Below are 14,948 nucleotides of genomic sequence, written 5' to 3'. Positions count from 1 at the left end.
AATGAGGAAAAAAAATTAATTTAAATGATTTTAGCAAATGGCTGCAATATAACAAAGAGTGAAAAATTGATCTGAATACTTTCCGTACCCACTGTATATATATATATATAATGTATATATACGTATGTATATATATAGTGGCATACAGCTAAGGCCTATATCATGGAAGGACCAGGGCAGAGAGCATATACCTCCCCCGGAATTCTAGATGGCAACCCCTCCGGTTTGCAGCGGTCAGTGCCTTGGACTCCCAAAGACCTTGGAGCAGCCCTGTTGAGTTCCATGGATGCCCCCAGGGGGTGCTGCAGGAACAGCTGAGCCCTTTCATGTGGCAGAAGTGCTGCTGTCAGTAGATCACTGGGTGCCCTGTGAAAGAGCCAGAGTCAGGAGTTGGAGGACAAAGCTTGCCAGGAGGAGTGGTGGTAGACTGAATGAGAGAGAGAGAGAGAGAGAGAGAGAGAGAGATGGAAAAGAAAGGAAAGAACAGAAGAGTATTTTGTGCTTGTGCTGTAACTGTGCTGTACAGGTGGGAAACAGACAGGGGAAGGCGTTTCCCATGAGGAAAAATTAAAAAAAAAATAAAAGGTGTGTGCTGAACTTGTGTCCTGCATCTGTCTGTGTCAGGTCTGGGTGGCAGGAGTGCCCTCTGCAGGCCACAATAATGTATAATGGATATCGCTTTGGGCATTGTGGTGACTTTGAGTATGAGCTGTGACCTCCAGGCCCCTGAGTTCAGTTGTCTCTAGATGTGTTTTAAAAAGTACAGAGATAACCCTTAATGACAACCTGCTCCAGAACACACTGGACCTCACACTGGGCTGAAGGTTCACCTTCCAACAGAACAATGCAAACGCAACTCAATGGTGGCTTAGGGACAACTCTGGGAATGTTGTTGAGTGGCTCCCCCAAAGGCCATACTTAAACCCAGTTGAACATCTCTGGAGAGACCACACATCAGCTGTCCACAGTGGTCCCCCAGCCAGAACTTGAGAGGATCTGTACAGAAGAATGGCAGAAAATCCCCAAATCCAAGTGTGTGAAGCTCGACATGTCAAAGCCGAGGAGACTCCTGGCTGGAACGACTGCAGAAGGAGCTGCGACTGAACTCTGAATATCTGTGTCAATGGAAGATTTCCATTTTTTATATTAAAATGTTTTTTTTAGATTTCTAAAATCCTGCTTTCATTTTATCATTTTGTGGTGTTGAGTACTGCTTGATAAGGGAAAAATTAATTTTGAATTGATTTTAGCACAAGGCTGATGCATAACAAAAGGTGAAAAAAGTGAAGACTTTCTGAGGGAGCTTTATGCATCTGTAAGTGTTTGTAATGGGTATGGCTGTGGGCATCACACTGCCAGTGTAGTCAGAGCTGGGACCACCATCTCAGAATGAACAGGCTGCATGTTCTCCTGGCACTCACACTGATTGTCTCCACATATTCCCATTTTCTCTTGCATGTTTGAAAGAACTGCAGCCAGAGACGAGAAATTGTCATCGTGTGAGTGACACTGAGATGAGTTGACTCGTGTCTTACTCCTGCTGTAGTAGATTCCAGGAACATTATGACACTAATAAGACAGCTCCAAAAACATGCCAGTGGATGAAGAATTTGATTAAAAAAAAGAAACATAATTTTAATTCCGGACATGGCAGTATTCATTAGTTTGTAAAAATGTACATCTGTTTTAATTTAGAGGTTGATTGTATACTCTTAAAAATATATTCTGCCACCAAAGTTCCAGAAAGAACATTTTAGATCTTTAACAAGTATCCATAAATAGCCATGAATAGCTGACAAGAGACGTGTGAAGGACCAGGGGATAGCACCAATATCTTGCAGTTAGAAGACCAGGGTTTGGGTGCCTGGTCCTCCCTGTGTGGAGTTTGCCTGCTCTTCCCGTGTCTGCATTTAAGTTTGAGCTGTGACCTCCGGCCACTTGGGTACAAATGACTCTACATGTGCAGTTTGAAAAATACAGAGATATCCTTAAAGAAAACCAGCTCCAGAACACTCTGGACCTCAATCTGGGCAGAAGGTTCACCTTCAACAGAACAAACCAGAGACAACTCAACAGTGCCTTAGGGACAACTCTGGGAATGTCATTGAGTGGCTCACCCCAATTTAACATCTCTGGAGAGACCACACATCAGCTGTCCACCAATGGACCACCCAAGACAACACCAAACAGAGCATGAGAGGATCTGTAAAGAAGAAAGATAGATAGATAATGAAAGGCATTATATGATAGATAGATAGATAGATAGATAGATAGATAGATAGATAGATAGATAGATAGATAGATAGATAGATAGATAGATAGATAATGAAAGGCAGTATATGATAGATAGAAGGATACATAGATATGAAAGGCACTATATAATAGATAGATAGATAGATAGATAGATAGATAGATAGATAGATAGATAGATAGATAGATAGATAGATAGATAGATAGATAGATAGATAATGAAAGGCATTATTTAATAGAAGGGCAGCATGGTGGCGCAGTGATAGTGCTGCTGCCTTGCAGCAAGGAGCCCAGAGCTCACATCCCGGGTCCGTCTGTGAGGAGTTTGCCTGTTCTCCCTATGTCTGTGTGGGTTTCCTCTGGGTGCTCCAGTGTCCTCTGCTATCCAATGGCATGCAGGTTAGATGAACTGACAATTGTAAATAGGTCTGTGTATATGTCTCTGGGCACATGTGTGTGTTCCCCTTGCAATGGACTGGCCTCCTGCCCAGGGGGCTATTTCCTGCCTTTTGCCATATGCTAGCTGGGATAGCCTCCATACCCCCCATGACACTTGCTCAAGATTGAGTGGGCCAGAAAATGACATGACATGACATGACAATGGGTTCCTGATTTTACAAGGACTCTTGCTACATGTAATAACACTTTCTGAATTACCTCTTTCTGAGTAATAATGTTTATGTAATCTACTCTAAGGCTACGCGCAAGTTCAGGTTTCCTTGGTGTGTTCGTATCCTGCTAAGTAGCCTTCTGTACACTAAAGGTTTCTGTTCCATCCACATACTATGCTCTTAAAAATAAAGATGCCAGAGCAGTTCTCCAGAGTGATACCATAGGGGAACAATTTTAGGTTCCCAAAAGACCCATCCACAAGTATTTAGATCTATAACAGGCTCCATGACCATGGCTAGATAGTTACAGATTTATGAAATAACAATGGCTTATACTTTTAAATAGACTCACAATGACACAGTACCACAGGCTAAGTCCAAGTTTTCTTAATCTGTTAGTATCCTGCTAGGTATTCCACCATACATTAAAGATTTCTGATTTTTTTTCTCCATAAGGGGAACTTTTTCTAAGCACACAGATCCAAGTTCATATGCAAAAAATCCATTCCAGAATAAAATGATGCTTGGAAAAGCAATGGCTCTATGAGGAACCACACAAACCAGTAAAGAACCATAAAGTACCATTAAAGAACCGGGATTTGTAAGAGAGATAGGACACTTCAAAGCCTAAAGAATCAATCTCATATATGCAAAGAAGCCATCAGAGTTCTTTGTCAAACAGTGGTGCACCACACAACCCAGTAAAGTGCCATTTCTGACTCATCATCATAGTAATAATAATAATAATAATAATAATAATAATAATAATAATTTATATACTGCTATTCTAACTTACTGAAAGTGCCTGACGTAATGTGCGGCATTCACTTGGATGATGCGACGGCAGCCATTCTTGCCAGTGCATTCATAGCTATTAGGTGAGGATCGGGTGAGGGAGATGGCCTGCCAGTTACAGACAGGGGATGATTAATGGCCAGTGGTGGGCAGTGTAGCCAGGTGCATCGGGGTACACCCCACTCTTTTCGAAAGACGACCCCTAATCTTTAATGACCACGGAAAGTCAGCACCTCGGCATTTCCGTTTCATCCGTAGGATGCCATATAAGACAGCGCTACAGGGTCCTTTGCTCGAATCCTGCCCTGGCCCCTTTCTATGTGCTATTTGCAGGCTCTCCCCGTGTCTTTTTGTTTGTTTTTTTCTTTCTCTTGTGTATGTGTGTGTGTGTTTTGCCCTTTTATTTCTCGAGGAATCCTGTAACAGAACTCATGATTCGTTCAAACCCGCCTAAAGCATTTCACGGACTTAGCCGATGGGGCACAAACAACAAAGCCGTTCCGTATGGGGCGCCAGTCCGCCTCAGCAGATCTAAAATTGCAGGTTATTTATGCAGACGTATTAGGGAGGCTTATATTGTGCATCGTTTGCACTTTTTACTTTAGATTGTCTGTCCATCCATTTAGATAAAAGCACGGAGTCGGCCGCTACTTCTGTGCACGTATTTGTATCAAACGATATTTCCAATGTTCACTCTGCTGAAGTCAGATCCGTTTAAAAACTTACATAAATGAACCATAGAGTGCGCTCAAATCTATTAATCTATAAATGTAAACGACCTATTAATCGTATAGCGCTGTTCAAATCTATCTATCTATCCATTTACCGATTTGTCTAAAAAACATGGGAATCTTTCCGCTATCGACCAGGTTATGTGTTCCGTTTATTTTCTTTACTGCCAGTAGTGGCTTTTTTATTTTCTTCTGAAGATCAGCTTGTTTGTTTGCCTGTACATTGTGCTGGAATGTTCATGTAAAGCGATTTAAATTATATTGACTATTAATTTACGTAACGCAATGTTTATTAATTTTGGAAGCCCTACAAGTCCAATAGGTGCACTTGAGCCTGTCCTGGTAAATTCGGACACAACACGGCAACCAGAGGCTCCAGTCCACCGCAAAGCAAGGTTTGAATGTTCCGGGCGCGTTCATGTTAGTCCCCTTTTCCTATAAGCACATTTGAAAAAAGTGCTGTTAGTGACAATACATTGTCACCGTGTGAGTGACAGTGTGACATGCGAAGAGTTGACTAGTGTCCCGGTCCGACCTAAAATAACTCGTGGGGACGTGGTCAGAAAAGTGGAGACGCTAGCTCAGGGAAAACGTAGAAATGCCGCCCAGATTGTGCCGGGCCGTTCCTTGAACCCAAGACTGTGACCTGATAAGACAGTGGCGCTCACCCGCTAATGAAACAGAAAAGAATAAATCAATTGTACTCCAGACTTGCAAACATTTACATTTTCTTGGAAGACGCTTCACAGAAATACTGATCGGCAAATGCCGGTAAAGTTTTTAACCTTGCAAAACTTTGCGATTAACTGTATAACATGATTACGCAAAAAAAGAGGGATATTTCGGCACCAGTCAAGCACTATTTGAATGAATTCCCCAAGTGTTTCTCAATCCTCCTTTGATGGGATTGATCGTGTCTCGATTAATCCGATCTCTTTTCTTGAATGTAAGGACGAGGAGGACTTTATTCAGAATAAGCCGCAAATGACAATTCGAAGCAAATCTAAGCTCCCTGAACTCGTCTGTCCGAAAGCGCTCTCGGTGATCCAATTTGCCTCGATGGCGCAAACTGACAAGTGCGAGTCAAATGATATGCAATTAAAAGTAACAAGCAGAGTAAGACTAAAGAGACGAGACTCCAACTATTTCATATAGCGGTAAGTGTTACGGTGCGATGTTCTTGAAGTCCAAGTACAGCATGCAAATTGGATCCTACTCAAATATTGAACGAAATAGAAAATAAGCACTTAAAACCTACGTCGCGGTGGTCGAAGAAGCAAAGCCGATAAGCAGTGAACAAATCACTGAAAGCAATTAGTGGGGTCCCCTTGGATATCCAATAGAACCGAGCGCGTATATTTCCAAATAAAAATACAAAAAGCGAGGCATACATACCCTTGTAAAAACCGCTTCCTCCAGGACCTTAAACAGTTGTGAGAGATGGCACTCCGATTTAAGATTGGACTCAGAATTAGCGCATCTTGCCCCGGTGTGTAGCACAGCTCCTGTCTTCGGCGGCAGTGCATTACAATAAAGAAGACGGTCTCCTCCGGCACCCAGTGAACCATCGGCGGGAAGCTTCACCACACATCTCTCTCGAGACAAGCAGCCCGACTGTGCAGCAACAGCAGCACATCACGAAACATAAATGCGTACAGCAGACGTCCAGTCCCTGGCCGCAAACTCCCGAGCCGCGCTTTCGAATACATGTCTGGCTTGTTAAATGTTGTTGGTGGACAAGCTGCCCGCGCGCTGCTCTGTGCTCCCGTATTCCAGCGCCGTCACTCCTTCTTTCGTTTGGCGCCCACGATCTTCCAGGTCTCGTATGAGAAGAGTAACTAGAGAGCGTATAGCTGATGAAGCAAAACTCCGGAGTGTCTGGAAAGAATTATTCAGGGTCGTCCTGTACGATTTAGAAGCAATGCTGGTCAAAGACGAATGTCAGGCGATCTGTCCAGGCTAATGTGGAAAAGTCAGGTTAGCGAGCATATGAGAAAGAGGAAAGCAATTGAGAGGAAAGGTGGGAGATTCGAGACCCCGACAAGTTATTTGTCCATGCAAGAACAAAAAAGGTAGTAAATACTGGTGATACACAATGCGCAATCACATCCCGAAGTTCAGCTAGTGGGAAATAATAGTTGTAAAAAGGGTAGCCTGTTTTAGTAGATCGTTTCTTACAAGCCTTCAAATGGCTAACGAAAACGGACCGCTTCTCCAGTGTTTAACGGTCTTGGAGATAGAAATAAAGCGCCAGATATGCGCAGCAACGATGAGGAACTGGGACTGCAATCTTGTCTTATCATCTGATCTCTTAGATATGAAATAAGTCATCGAGTTCTCACGTAGTGAACACGTTTAGCAGGCAGGATACGTGAAGGGCGTCTCTCTTTTTCTTGGGCGAAAAGAACTTTCATCTACACAACTTTTAACAGCCTCAGATTCACAATAGCGTGAGGAGTCTTCGAAGGCGCCGATGTAAAATAAGTCCGCGCTAAGCGGCTGCATCCCAGCCTGCCGTGAAGGAAATAACAAGTCCGAGAGTCGGGCGACCCTCCTCAGTGATGCGGGGCGGTTCCGCAAATAAAGACGCTTCTCTGCAGAATAGGCGCTCGCCGCAGAGACCCGCTCTTCAAAGTGGATCAAAACAGAGTCCGTTTAGGGTTATCTATCTATCTATCTATCTATCTATCTATCTATCTATCTATCTATCTATCTATCTATCTATCTATCTATCTATCTATCTATTATATAGTGCCTTTCAGATCTATCTATCTATCTATCTATCTATCTATCTATCTATCTATCTATCTATCTATCTATCTATCTATCATATAGTGCCTTTCAGATCTATCTATCTATCTATATATCTATCTATCTATTATATAGTGCCTTTCATATCTATCTATCTATCTATCTATCTATTTATTATATAGTGCCTTTATATCTATCTATCTATCTATCTATCTATCTATCTGTCTATTATATAGTGCCTTTCATATCTATCTATCTATCTATCTATCTATCTATCTATCTATCTATCTATCTATCTATCTATCTATCTATCTATCTATCTATCTATCTATCATATAGTGGCTTTCATATCTATCTGTTGTGATAGAATAAGTCACAAGACAATATAAAGGTTTGGAGATTGGCCCCATATAATGTTTTCTTTCGGTCAAGTTGATAAATTAAGAATTATTATCAGACATTCAACATCAATTGTTTCATTCAGTCGGCTTTTATAAGGTGGCTACAGGAAATGACAGAAGCAGGAAGTGACGTCATTCTCGGGAGCCAGAAGTGACGTCACCACAGTGGAGCCGGAAGTGACATCATCAGCAGGAGCCGGAAGTGACATCATCACGGTGGGGTCTGGAGTGTATGGTAAAACGTTTGAAATATGGGTTGTTGCGGGTATGAAATGATTATTTTTCTTCTTTAGTTCTGCAGGGACGGAAAGAGAGGCATTAGCACCATCATACCACCCCCATCTTGTAGCCATTCACTCACCTCTGGACCTGTTCGCACATGTGTGACACTGTTTATCTATCTATCTATCTATCTATCTATCTATCTATCTATCTATCTATCTATCTATCTATCTATCTATCTATCTATCTAGTAAGTATAACTGTAGACTGTTTGGCATGAGCGGGTATTGGTCTGTACACAGCTGTTGTCTAAGATGGACTGTCACCGTTATTCGTGCCCGATGTTAGGCTCTGGCTTCCTATGTGGAACTTGTATTTTTAGACTGAACAAATTCAGCAAATGGAAGAAATAATAAAGTCGAGCCAATTGAAGGGGCTTTAAAAAGTCATCCAACTCTATAATTGTTGGTTTCTCGTGGTTTCTCATGTGGAAATCATTCGTTTACTCACTGCCATAATTAAAGTGCTGTTTTTTTCTGGTGTTAAAATGCCATGTTGCATGCCCCGATACCCCACTGTAGTGTTTTTCTTTCATCCCACAAAGATGGCTGAATTGCTGCCTCCCAGTAAGGCCTGCCGCCTGCCTGGCTTTCTTGAACCTCCTGATTGCAGTGTGTATAATCTGACAGACAGACTCTTATCTACTAAATCTGGGGGTGTTTTGGCTTTCTGATGACCCCACATTCCATTTTCTATGTTTAGTTTAGTTTTTTTTTTTTTGTAAATTTGGTTTTCTTTTGTAAAGACGTTTTTGAATCTTGCACTATTGGTGTTGCAGTCTGGCCACAGTCTAATTAATTTCCTTGCCATCTTTGTATGTTCTCATCGAGTAAAGTCTGCCTTTCAAAATGACACAGAGGGTGTGGATTTTCAATAATTTATGCATACGCCGTCGATGTTTATTTATAAACAATAAAAGCAGATAAAGAGAACTGCTGCTTCAAAAGAGTAAAACCAAACATTTTACTTGTAGGTATTCCAATGGAACTCCTGAAACATCCACTGACACCATGATGGTGTTTGAAGGTGTCTTCCAACACTTATGGAAGTAAGAATAACATTCAAAGTTCATTTTTTGGCAAAACCTTTACTGTAATCTGCTGTAACACACGTGTACGACAAAACTCATTTTCCAGCTGTAACAATTCTGGAAAGGAAATGTCTGAACTTTATGTTGAAGGGTAAGACCTGAATACTGAGTGAAGTCTGACAAAGTTATGGTCAGTTAAGACAAAGTTGAAGAAAAAAGGACAAAAACGAGGTCAAGTCTTGAGGGCTGCTGCAGCTTCCTAGGCCTCAGTCCTGGAAAAGCAGGGTAGGAAGATGGATGGATGGATTCTCTGAAACTGAGAAAAATCAAACTCTCTTGTCGAGGATCTTTTCACATCTTGTCAAGAATTCAATAATCGAGAAGTAAGCACACCTCACCTGTGCTGAAACGTTGTATTTTACTCTAAGGAGAACCTTTTTAGTTGGTGTGTTTTTGTTGAGCTCTGACCTCCATTAATTGTCTTCAGAACACGTTTTTATACTTACGATGTTGTTTAATACAATTGTGGTTTGCTGGTACGTTTTGTTTACTCCAATAACCTCATTAGACCTTATTTTGATCCCCAGATGGATTTGCTGTAATTTATACTTTATTTTGTGCGGATGCTGGAATGTTAGGGGCTCGTTTCAGGAGAGTCGGATTTTGTGTTCTTTCGCTTAACGCTCTCTGCCCTTGAAGATTAGATGCCCTTTAAAATCACAACCTGAGAAACAGAAGGTAAGAACGCCCTGTAAATGGTTTAAAAATTACAGTAAGCGAGAGGGAGCGGGTCTTAAGGAAAAGATCTGCAATTAGAATGTGTGAAGAATTGAATGAAGGCTAATTAGGGGCCTCTTAAACTGATCAGGGGGACAATATGCTTGATTTAAACACTTCTCCGAAAAACAAACATTTTAATTGGAGTTCCTTTTGCCCCCAGAGAGCAAGGTTAAAAAGATTAGGATTGATGGAAAGTCGGTGCTCCGTTCTCCTGGATGTAAAGGAATTGTAACTCAATGCTACCTGCAAAGAAACTGTTAATAAAAAAAATCCGGAGTGCTCTTCTCTAGACTTTCTCATTTACTCAGATATGAGGATGGATATTTGAGGAGTAAAATGCAAAACAATGATTATATTTTTATATTACATACATTAAAGAACCATCAACAACAAATCAAATTAAATTAATAATATATTAAACAATTATTATAAAAGTAAAGTTGAATTAATCAGACTTCCAGCTGCATGAAAAAAAGGTAAAGTACAACTTCCAGTTAGTGGCAAAATTCGGGTGAACTAAGTGAAAGCGTACTTTGTTATTGTGTTCACACACACACATAATTCTAAAAATGGTATTTTCAGGCTCAAGCAGGTCTAAAACGTCGATATTCGTCAAAATCTTGAGGTCGAATTTTTGAACGATTACAATACGTTCCCTATACTTCGTATACAAGAAAGTAAAAAAGGAAATGCCTGAAAATGTAAAGGCAATCCAAGGTGAACAAGTCCAAGCCACAAATCTAAAGAACAGTTAAAAATATAAAGCAAAGGCGTCAAACACCCAGTAACACACAAAGTACAAGAAGTAATTGCAGATCCCAAGCACATTCAAATGAACCACAAGGAAGTGTGGGGCTGGGGGCAGACCCTTACAGTGATTGACAGGTGGACACTCCTCTTAGGGAACCACCCACAAAACACAAGGCGCATAACAAGGGATGCACGTGGAGACTTAAAAAGAAAAGAATACTGCAAAACATAAAAATAAAGTTGAATAAATCAGACTTGCAACTGCATGAATCAAAGGTAAAGTCCCACTTTAAAACCACTTGAAATCTACCTTTTTGTACCTAATATTTGTATGCAAAATTTGGTTGACCTAAGTGAAAGTGTACTCAAGTTATCGTGTTTACACACACATACACAGACGACACACACACAGACATCATTCTAAAAATGGTATTTTCGGACTCAGGGAGGTCTGAAACGTCAAGATTCATCAAAATCTCAAGATCAAATTTTTGGACGATTACAATACGTTCCCTATACTTCGTATACAAGAAAGTAAAAAAGAAAATGGCTGAAAATATAAAGGCAATCCAAGGTGAACAAGTCCAAGCCACAAATCTAAAGAACAGTCAAAAATATAAAGCAAAGGCGTCAAACACCCAGTAACATACAAAGCACAAGAAGCAATCGCAGATCCCAAGCACATTCAAATGAAACGCAAGGAAGTGTGGGTTGTCCCCGCCTTTAGAGTGGGGCTGGGGGCAGTCCCTTACAGTGATTGACAGGTGGACCCGCCTCTTAATGAACCACCCACTAAACACAAGGCGCATGACAAGGGATGCACGTGGAGACTTAAAAAGCAAAGAATAATCCATCCATTTTCTAACCCGCTGAATCCGAATACAGGGTCAGGGGGGTCTGCTGGAGCCAATCCCAGCCAACACAGGGCACAAGGCAGGAACCAATCCCGGGCAGGGTGCCAACCCACCACAGGACACACACAAACACACACTAGGGCCACTTTAGAATCGCCAATCCACCTAACCTGCATGTCTTTGGATTGTGGGAGGAAACCCACGCAGACACGGGGAGAACATGCAAACTCCATGCAGGGAGGACCCGGGAAGCGAACCTGGGTCTCCTAACTGCAAGGCAGCAGCTGTGCCACCGTGCCGCCCGCAAAGAATAATGCAAAACATAAAAATAAAGTTGAATCAATCGGACTCTGTCGCTGCATGAATAAAAGGTAAATTCCCACTTTAAAACTACTAGAAAGCTACCTTTTGTACCTAATACTTGTATGCAAAATCTGGTTGACTGAAGTGAAAGCACACTCAGGTTATTGTGTTTACAAACACACACAGACATAATTCTAAAAATGGAGAAAAAAAACTCAGGGAGGTCTAAATCATTGAGGTTCATCAAAATCTGAAAATGGAAATTTTGAAGAATTCCAATACTTTCCCTTTACTTTGTATAAGAGAAAATCAAGGAGGTCTAAAACGTCGAGATTCATCAAAATCTCAACATCAAATTTTTGGACGATTACAATACTATCCCTGCATTTCGTATACGAGAAAGTAAGAAATGGCCTCCATGTCGGTGACTGGCACTGAAGACAAAGACAAAATGAAATCAGCTGGCTTTGCATGTGGAAACGGTGGCCAAAAACAGCTCAACAAGGTTCAGGCTCTCCACGATAAGTATCTTTATATCTCAGGTTATAAGACATACCTATTTTTATGTTAAAAATGATGGTTCTAAAATGGCACTTTACAGAGTCGTGTGGTGAAGCATTGCCCGACAATGGGCACCTCATCTTGGCATTTGGAATTGGCTCTTGCAGGCTTAATAAATAAAGGTGGATGGTTCTTCTGGGAAACAAAAATGGCTCCCCTATAGCATTGTTCTGAAGAACCACGTAGGTGCCTTTATTTTTAAGATTGCGGTTTGAATTCTATTCTAACGTCTTCTTCAAATTTTCCAAAAGCTGCCCGACAAAAGCGGACAGTAGCATCCTGACATTTTGCATCAGCATACAGCAAATGCAGAGATGCGCCATGGCAGGACACTTCACTCCTACAATGAGACTGCAGCTTTATAATTCATTTTCATTCAAAGCATTTGATATGCTGAATGTCGTCTAACGCCAATCTCTGTGTAGTCTTAGCAAAAGATAATGATGAGCCCATAAATGTAAAAATGTAACACAGTGACTACTGCTTACCTTTACTGCATTTCGAGCTTTTGTACAAAAGTCAGCTACTCGTGGGAAATGACAATCTACTAAAAAGTCCCCAAGGTTCTAAATATTTTAACATGTTGCCAGTTTTATTTTTGAATTAAAATTGAAGGTGTGTAGGAAGCAAACAGGATGGACAGGTGTCCCGGCCAGGAATCAAGACGATCCCTTACTTGGACGGGAGGCCCCTAGGGAACATAAAGACATCAGAATTAACACCTGCCCTCTGCATCAAAGAAGATGACAAGGAAGGGCTGTCCCTGGAGAACGTTCATTCCCCACAATCTCTAGATGGCAGCAGCCCTCCCTGACCATTCAGGAACCAGCAGGGAATACTGGGAGTTGTAGTCACAAGGAGGCACTGCAGGGAGATGCGCTCCCCAAAACAAGGGTCTTCTGTATGACCCGGAAGTGAAAGGAGCCCTGGCACTAGAAGTACTCCCGGGTCCTTAATAAAAGGGACCACACTCCCTTATTCAGACGAGTCAGAGCTGGGAGGAAGGAGAGCAACACTTGACTGGAGGAGTGCAGGACGGTGAGAAGAAGAGAGGTATTGTGGAGAGAGAGAGAGAGAGAGAACCTTGTGTTACTTTTGGAGGATTTTGGTAAATAAACCTTCCATTATTTGAACTCAGGACTTGGTGTGATTGTGTTTTGGGGGTTTGGGGCTCTCAGACGCCCAGGTTCCATCACAGGTGTTTCTGTAACTTGTGTCAGATGGGGGTGCCACAGAGACCCAGACTCCAAACACAGTGCACACACACAGCCAAGGGTTCAATATCAAGAACATTTTATTAACTACCGATTTTTCAGGTCATTCTTTCACAAGCTCAATTCATATTTTAATTCTCTGGAGGAACCATTTCCATCCAGGGGAGCTGCCATCTAGCGTCCCGGGGGATGTATTGCCTTGAAAAGGTTGATTTCTTCAGTTGCGGGACGTCACGGCCGTACTGAAATGCCAGAGGTCCATCACACTGATAGATAGATAGATAGATAGATAGATAGATAGATAGATAGATAGATAGATAGATAGATAGATAGATAGATAGATAGATAGAAAGATACTTTATTAATATTATTGCCAAATCTTGTTTGTTTATATTTTATATTAACTTCCTTTTATTTCATTTTGTAAAGCTACATTGTTTGTATGAAAATGTGCTATAGAAATAGATGTTGTTGTTGTTGGTTCAAGTCAAGAATCCTACTCCATTGGGCCCTAAACAACATGAATAAATTGCTCTTGTTTTTGTGTGCTTTATAAAGCTGATTCTATGCTCTGAACCCCCAAGATCATGCAAAGGAACAATAACTAAGTATACCAAAATAAAAACCCTTATGCCGCTTGCTCTATTGAAGAAGACTTAGACATCTGTGACCTGCCTGATTAAGTTAGGGACCCAAACCCAGCTTTATGGTGGGTTTGCATCTTAGCCCTAAAAAGCTTAAAGGTATGCAAACAACCCAATGTTATTTCTCCTGTTAAAAATTAGCCCAAAATGCTGCCACACTGACCTGCAATGCCGCTTGTTCCCCCCAAGGAAGACTTAAGCTGATGAGTCAGAGGGGATGTCAGACTCGCTGAGCGCAGTTGCTGATCTTTTTGATTTACAGGACTGAAAATCTCTGTGCATGTCACATTTAGCAGGTGTGTGATGACTTTCCAGCACAGTTATGCCCGGCCCCTTTTTCTAACAGCCAATAGCGTGCTGCCTGGTGGGGCCAGTGCTTTATGAATGCTGTCCAGATACAGCAAACTTCAGCTGCAATCTCAGCCCTATTTATTTACTTTTGCCCATTCTGTTGCAGTATATAATACATGAGACATCAGACTGGCAAGCTTATTTTCTGTTTGTCATGTCCAAAACCCCCATATTCCTTATTTTCAATCACTGCATTCAATGCTTTTATACTCCACGGCTGAGCATTCATTGGTTGTCAGTTCTCATGCCACCCATTCAACTAGAGATAACATCAAACCTGTTTGAGTTTGCCAGGGCGAGTTGCAGTTTAGTTAGTTTAGTGAGTCTCCGGGTATGTCAGACTACACGACTTCCCATCACAGGAGGGCGCTACGACTTCCCTGACCTGCTAAGATTATGTAAATGAAACCTACGACTGAAAATCACTTTACTGTAGACATGACCTTTAGACATTCAAGACCTGTCTGATTAGGTTAATGGCCTGTAAGAGAAACGACAACGTTAATGTGGTGGCATACCAGCCTGGTCACCCCGAATGAATTATTGTGGAAAAACAAAACACACGCAATGATTGTGGAGTCGACTTTGCAGATGAACAGAGTTCAGAATAGAACTGTCACAAGATGCTTCCGGATTTTGG

The 14,948-nt window shown here is 41.5% G+C and overlaps 1 protein-coding gene across 1 annotated transcript in view; it reads right to left on the bottom strand.

The window, feature by feature from the left end:
* htr1d (5-hydroxytryptamine (serotonin) receptor 1D, G protein-coupled) overlaps positions 1 to 6,881 on the bottom strand; it is a 101,769-nt gene extending 94,888 nt beyond the window's left edge. Inside the window, exon 1 of the mRNA XM_039740139.1 lies at positions 5,783 to 6,881. The gene's annotated coding sequence lies outside the window, so the exon portion shown is untranslated. The remainder of the gene's footprint in view (positions 1 to 5,782) is intronic.
* Between the last annotated feature and the right edge of the window lie 8,067 nt (positions 6,882 to 14,948).

Source organism: Polypterus senegalus, chromosome 17, assembly GCF_016835505.1.
Source record: "Polypterus senegalus isolate Bchr_013 chromosome 17, ASM1683550v1, whole genome shotgun sequence".
Classification (NCBI taxonomy): Eukaryota; Metazoa; Chordata; class Cladistia; order Polypteriformes; family Polypteridae; genus Polypterus; species Polypterus senegalus.
This window is presented reverse-complemented; position numbering and strand designations above follow the sequence as displayed.